At 42.8% G+C, this 7,205-nt stretch overlaps 1 pseudogene; it reads left to right on the top strand.

Moving 5' to 3' along the window:
* The first annotated feature begins 915 nt into the window (after window positions 1–915).
* Window positions 916–1,708, top strand: LOC101649157 (annotated as a pseudogene).
* Window positions 1,709–7,205: the final 5,497 nt, after the last annotated feature.

Here is a 7,205-nt window from a genome sequence, read left to right as displayed (position 1 = left end):
ATTAATATATATTATTGGTGAATGTATGTTTCTATTAACAAAATATCTTATTTAGTATATTGATTCATTAACATTGCACTCATTTCCAAGTAACACTATAAGCCACATTTGTGTGAAACCCATTTAAGTCATCATAGTCTTTTTTGCCTTTAAATGCAATAGCCCCCAGTGTTGAAGGGTGTGTGTGGGGGGGAACCTATTGCCATGTTGACCCATAGTGACACCTGTGGGTTTCTGAGGCTGTAACTGTTTTAACTATTTTGGAGGTAAATAGCCCAGTCTTTCTCCCTTAGATCAGCTGGGTTTTGAACTGCCAGCCTTGCAGATCAAAGCCCAATGCATAAGCAATACACCAACAGGGGTCATTTTAGACATTAGATAACACTTAATCACTATACTTATGGGGTTGTGTTAGGCAGGGTTCTCTAAAGAAACAAAATCAAAACACAGATAGATAGATAGATAGATAGATAGATAGATAGATAGATAGATAGATAGATAGATATAGAGAGAGGGAGAAGCACTACAACAGCTAATTAGTTCACACAGCAGTACAGAGGGCTCGGTTCAATTCACTTTTGTGGAACAGTTAATTTACTGATAGTCCTTGAACTCATGCTGGCTGCTGGTCAAGGTCAAGGAGATAGACAGAGGTTTCCTAAGAAAGGCCAAGCCCAGACTGCCTGCAGGCAGCTGACACAGGGGTGTGGGATGGCAACAGCAAAAAGATAAGAAGCAGAGGTGTAGTAAAGGCCAGTAGTTCTGGAGTATAACAAAGCAGATCACGATGAATCCTCAAACTGTAGCGATGCATACATGGTGACAAGATCCACCAGCGATGTGGCAAATAAGTCCTGAACAGAGATTCAATCTCTAGTGACGCACAGCAAGACAACATGGTCCACTGGTCAGCTCATGAGGCTTTGGGCTTGTCCCCTGCTCTACTGCAGCCATGAAGTGGACGCAGCCATGAATGCAAGGCCACACAGGGCAGATGGCAGAGCTGTGCAACCAAAGAGGGCTGTCTCACGGGAAGACTCGCATAGACCAAGCGCCCATCTAACGGTGACAAAGATTTTGTCAGTGGCATCAAAGAAGACACTGAAGAGCACCACTTACAAGATCATTTTGAGCAATATGAGGAAATTGAAGTAATTGACATTGTGACTGATAGAGGTAGTGGCAAGAAGAAAGGCTTTCCTTTTGTGACTTTTGGTGACTAGCACGCCGTAGATAAGAGAGGCATTCAGAAACACCATCCTGTGAATGGCCACATTTGTGAAGTATGAAAAGCCCCGTTGAAGCAAGAGATAGCCAGTGCCTTTCCCAGCCAAAGAGGTCGAAGCAGTTCTGGAAACCTTAGTGGTGGCTGAGAAGGTGGTTTTGGTAGGAATGCCCACTTTGTTTGGGGCAGAAACTTCAGGGGACGTGGTGTTTTTGGTGGCAGCCGTGGTGGTGGCAGTGAATATGGTGACAGTGGGGTTGGTTATAATGGATCTGGTAATGATGGAAGCAGCTTTGGAGGTGGAAGCTACAATGATTTTGGCAATTAAAACAACCGATCTTCCAGTTTTGGACCAAAGAAGGGAGGGAACTTTGGAGGCAGAAGCTCTGGCCCTTATGGTGGTGGAGCCAAATCATGAAACAAGGTGGCTATGGTGGTTCACACGGTAGTAGCAGTTATGGCATGGCAGAAGATTTTCAATGACTACCAGGAAACAAAGCTTAGCAGGAGAGAGCTACAGAAGTGACAGGGAAGCTACAGGTTACAACAGATTTGTGAACTCAGCCAAGCACAGTGGTGGCAGGGCCTAGCTGCTACAAAGAAGACATGTTTTAGACAACACTCATGTGTATGTCTTGAGCACTTGAGCTCTATAGTGCTCAAGACATACACATATGCTCAAGAACTTGAGTACTATATTTGTGACTAATTGTATAACAGGTTATTTTAGTTTCTGTTCTGTGGAAAGTGGAAAGCATTCCAACAAGGAATTTTAATCTAGATTTTCGTTTCTTTCTTTTTGGTGGGGGGCACCCATGCTTTTGATTGCTAAATATAATAGTCTGATCATGACACTACATTTTTTTTTAAATGCTGTGTAAAGTTAGTCTCCTCTTAAGCCATCTGGACAAACTTCCCTGGCAGTGTGATGAAGTGTAGAATCCTTTGAGAATGGTGCCAGGTTGATTTGAAATATACTTACAAATAACCTGAGAAGACTGCTTGGGCAGAGGGCCACTGCTGTCAGAGACCTTGGTGTTAGTTGCACTGACAGTTGGGGTTTTTAACCTGGAGTTCACCATTAAAAATTAATTTTTATTAATTAACAGTTTATTTTGTTATAAAAAATAGTTGTTGGCATATCCTATGCAACATATCTATATTGAATAATGGTAGCAGATAAAATTACAGATTCAATTGGAAATTATTTATCATCCATTATCATGTGTAATCAATAAACAATTTAATCTTGAAAAAACAATGGTAGTGCAGCACACAGTTGAGGCAAAAGATGAGCTCAGGCAGCAGTGCACCAGTCTGAGCACCAGGTAGAAAGAGAGAGGGAGGCTGGCCTCAGAGAGCCATACTTATTGGTCTTCCTGCAATCAAGCTCAGGCTTGCTTGACAGGATAAACCTCCACCCACATGTTCCTATGGGAGTCAAGCTTGCACAGAAAACTCAACTATCACAGTCCACCCCTTGCCACTTGTAAACACACAATTCTTTAGCCATATATAATTTTCAGACGTTAATGAAATTATATTTACACTCAACATCATATAGCTAGCATACACATAAATGAAAACACTCTGAACCCATTTGTATCTGATATATATGAACAAGGGAAAGATAGTCAATAAGAACATATGAAGGAGAAACACTGATAATCACAAACCTCGCCTTTGCCATTGATCACGTGGTCAAAACTAATAGGTAGAACTACCTTTTCCTTTAACCATCACCTTAGCTGGTCATTGTTCTTTGCTTAGTGTGGTGATGCAGACCTTCATTAATGAGTGGTATGGGTCAGTAGACGTTCTGTAAGGATTGGTTGCTGTAATTTACCATTTACTTTAATCACAAAGCATGATAGTACTAAAAGACAACCTCAGGAATCTCCTTGATTACAGACATATTCTTCTTTACTTCCATTATGTAGCACCAATCCAATTTCCCCTGGGTAATCAGGATCCATCACACTCCTCAGTACAGCTTCTTAACCTGTTGATCTAGAAGCATGAGGGGCCCAAAGTGGCCAGGGGGCATTCTCAGCTGTCAGTTCATAATGTGGAACCAGTGTTATGTTTCTAGGTAGGAATGTTCCTACCTTTGGAACTAGGACCTCCAGGCCTGAAGAGCATAGGGATGCTGGGACAGGAAGCAAAAATGCTGCACTAGGAGTAATAGTGAGTGGTGTCACTCCAACTTCTACCTCTTGGAACCTGGACCTATGAATCTTGGCTATTGGAGACACAGCACCATATTGACTACTGGTTTAGAGCACTTAAATTCTCATGTAACATTACCCCAGCCCTGCACGGTGTTGTCACCTAGCTGGCACCATAATTGCATATTTAGGAGGCCGTTCCATTATTCTATCAAGCCAGCTGCTTGATGAGGGACATGGTACAGCCAGTGGATTCTATGGGTATGGGGCCATTTCCACACTTCATTTGCTGTGAAGTGAGTTCTTTGATCTGAAGCAATGCTGTGTAGGATGCCATGCCAGTGGATAAGGCATTCTGTAAGTCAACAAATGGTAGTTTTGGCAGAAGCATTCTATGCAGGGAATGTAAATCCATATCCAGAGTAGGTGTCTATTCCAGTTAGAACAAAACATTGCTCCCTCCACGATGGAATTGGTCCTATGTAATCAACCTGCCACCAGATTACTGGTTGATCTCCCTGAGGAATGGTCTCATACCTTGGACTCGATGTTGGCTTCTGTAGTTGGCGGATGAGGCACTCAGCAATAGCAGCGGCTTAGTCAGCCTTGGTGAGTGGGAGTCCATGTTGCTGAGCCCATCCATATCCTCCATCCTGCCACCATGTCCACTTTGTTCACGTGCCCATTGGGCAATGACAGGAGTGGCACAGGAAAGAGGAAGACTAAGTTTCAAAGTACAAGTCATCTTACCCACTTGATTGTTAAAATCTTCCTCTTCAGAGGTAGTCCTTTTAGTGAACATTCACATAAGAAAATTATCCTGACTTTCTTGGCTCAGAGAGGTCTATCCAAATACGTCTTCACTATATGTCCTTGTCACCAATTTTCCAATCATGTTTCATCCAGTACCCTCACCATCCAGCCAAACCATTAGCCACTGCACGGCGAAGTGCACTGCTCAAACTTCTGCCCATGGAGAGGATTTCTCTTTACCACCATTGTTTAGGGAAATTCCAGAAAGGGCCTGTAGTGCTGCTGCTGACCACTTACGAGTGCCTCCTGCTTATCAGTAAACCAAGCATAAATTTTCTGTTCCTTAGTCAACTTATCCTAATGAATTCCATAGGAGGCTATTGGTAGAGACTGGGAGAAGAAAGTTACTGTGACAGGAGTGGGCACCGTGGGCATTTGGGCCACTTCTTCATACAGCTTACTTGTATCTTCAGGTTCTGTTTTAGCCTGGTCTCATATATATCACTTCCATTTAATGATAAAGTATTGCTGTGCACATCCAACTATACAGCTCTGTGGGTCAGACAAAACCCAGTTCATGATGGGCAGGTCAGACCTCAGGGTGACTTGGTGGCCCATGGTGAGAAGTTCATTCTCTACAAAGGTGCAGGATCAGGCCAACAGCTGTTCTTTTAAAGGGGAAGAGTTGTCTGCAGAGGATGGCAGAACTTTACTACAAAAATCCTATGGGGCTGCACTGTGATTCACCAATAGGGGCCTGAACCTGTTGCAGAGCCTTTTCCATATTCTGGGCTCCAGTCAAAATTGCTAGCCTTTCCCATCAGAGTAGCAAACCCAAATGATGGATTTGTTGCCTCCAAAATCCAAAGAGGCCCACTAGGCAATGTGCCTCCTGTGTAGTTGTTTGGAGGGGTAGCTGCAATAGCTTATCCTTCACTTTAGGAGGAATATCTCAACATGCCCCACACCACTGGACCCCTAGAAATTTTACTGATGTGGAGGGTGACTGAATCTTCATTGGTTGATTTCTCACCCTCACGCACACAGATGTTGTTGTATCAATGAATCTAGAGTCTTTGATACATCTTTCTTAGTGAGTCCAATCAACATAATGTCATCAATATAATGGACCAGTGTGTCATTCTGTGGAAAAGACAGGTGATGGCACAGGGCAGAAGAATTGATGTACCCCTAGGGGAGAATTGTGAAAGTGTATTGTTGCCCCTGGCAGCTGAAGGCAAACAGCTTCTGGTGGTCCTTTGAAAGTGGTATTGAGAAGGCGTCATTGGCCAGATCCATAGCTGAATACCAGGTACCAGGAGAAGTAATAACTTAATCAAGCAATGAAACCACATCTAGAACAGTAGCTGTAGTTGGAGTTAAGTTGGGTAAGTTAACCTGGTAAACCTGGTTAAGTTTACCATTATCCACCATTATTTGTCATGCTCCATCTGTTTCTTTGCACAGGCATGGGAATCCCCACCTCTGCATCCTTCAAGTCTTTGATGGCGGCACTCGTCTTTGCAACCTCTCTAGGAATGAGGTGTTGCTTTTGGTTTACTATTTTCCGAGGAAACAGCAGTTCTAATGGTGTCCACTTGGCTCTTTCTACCATAATAGCCCTTATTCCACATTCCAAGGATCCAATACGGGGATTCTGCCAATTACTAAGAATGTCTATGCCAATAATGCATTCCGGAACTGGGGAAATAATATCAAGATGGGTTCTGGGTCACACTAAGTCCACTTTCAGACCTGAGCTAAAATGCCATTAAGAAATAAATTAATTTTAAAATGTAATAAAAATAAAATAAAGCTCAATTAATAACTTGCCTCCATAAGCCCGCACTCTGACTGGTAGGCCTTCAAAACATTTTAGGCCTCCTTGAATTAGTGTCAGTTCAGAGCCAAGGTCTAGAAATCCCTGAACTGTTTGATTATTTCCTTTCCTTCAATGAACAGTCACTCTTGTGAAAGGCTGCAGGTCCCTTTTGGGGGAAGCTAGAGGAAAGAGTAACAGGATAAACCTTTGGTGATGTAACATGGTCAGTCTTCAAAGGTACCTGGACTTCTCTTCATTAATTGAGGGGTTGTGACTCTGTATCCTGGCAATTCGAGTTGGACTATTGTTCATGTGATCAAGCATACTTCTGCTTGTAAAAAGATCAAATAAATATTCAGTAGGAATCTCATGTATTTCACTCCTAGGGACACTGTGACTAAGTAGGCAATGCCATAAGTCCACACAAGACAGGTTGATCTGATTACTATGGAAACCTTGCTGTCTATTATGATAACCACACATGACCTGTCTCTGCTGATTCTGTGCTGACAGCTACCCCCTACCACGATGGGGCCCTCTCAGCCCATTGTAGGCAAATGTCATAGTTCATTTAGGATATTGCCCCCTATTAATCTTGGCGTATATAAAAAACCAATCATGGAGTCTTCAGAAAGGCTGGGGCACTCTTCAGAAACTTGTTCTTCATGGTTTTGGTGAAAAATGGGTCCTTGGGGCACTCCTTTTGTGGGTTTATGGGGTTATTCTGATTGATCAATTCTAATAGACCAATTTCCCTAAGCTTTTGGATACCCTTTTTCTACAGTGTACCAAAGTAGGTCAGGTACCTCAAGTTGGTCTAATTTAGGCCATCTGGCAGCCCATGGTTCAGTGAACCAACTAAATAAACTATATTAGATCCTCTCTTAACCTCTTGAACTGAGATATTGAAAGAAGAATCTGTGCTTAGGGGCCCCATATCAAGAAACTCAGATTGGTTTAATCTTACAATCCTTGCACCAGTGTCCCTCACCCTTAATAACCATTCCCAAGAAGATTTCCCAGGCTTTGGTTTGTGTGTATTAGAAGACTCGAGAAAGTCTTTGTGAGGGTAGCACACTTCTTTCTGAGTCATCATCTGTACCTCAGCTTTAGGAACTTTCTGAGCCTTCATTCTAGTAACAGTTCTAGAGGAAACAAGTGTGTGTGGTGGTGGTGGTGGGGCAACAGGGTTTGGGGGGACGACAGGGTTTGGGGACTTTCAATAATATCTTATAAG

This window comes from Echinops telfairi, unplaced genomic scaffold (assembly GCF_000313985.2).
Source record: "Echinops telfairi isolate 266 unplaced genomic scaffold, ASM31398v2 ScPeMD7_2;HRSCAF=8, whole genome shotgun sequence".
Taxonomy (NCBI): Eukaryota; Metazoa; Chordata; class Mammalia; order Afrosoricida; family Tenrecidae; genus Echinops; species Echinops telfairi.
The sequence above is the reverse complement of the archived record's forward strand: the minus strand, read 5'-3'. Positions and strand labels throughout refer to the sequence as shown.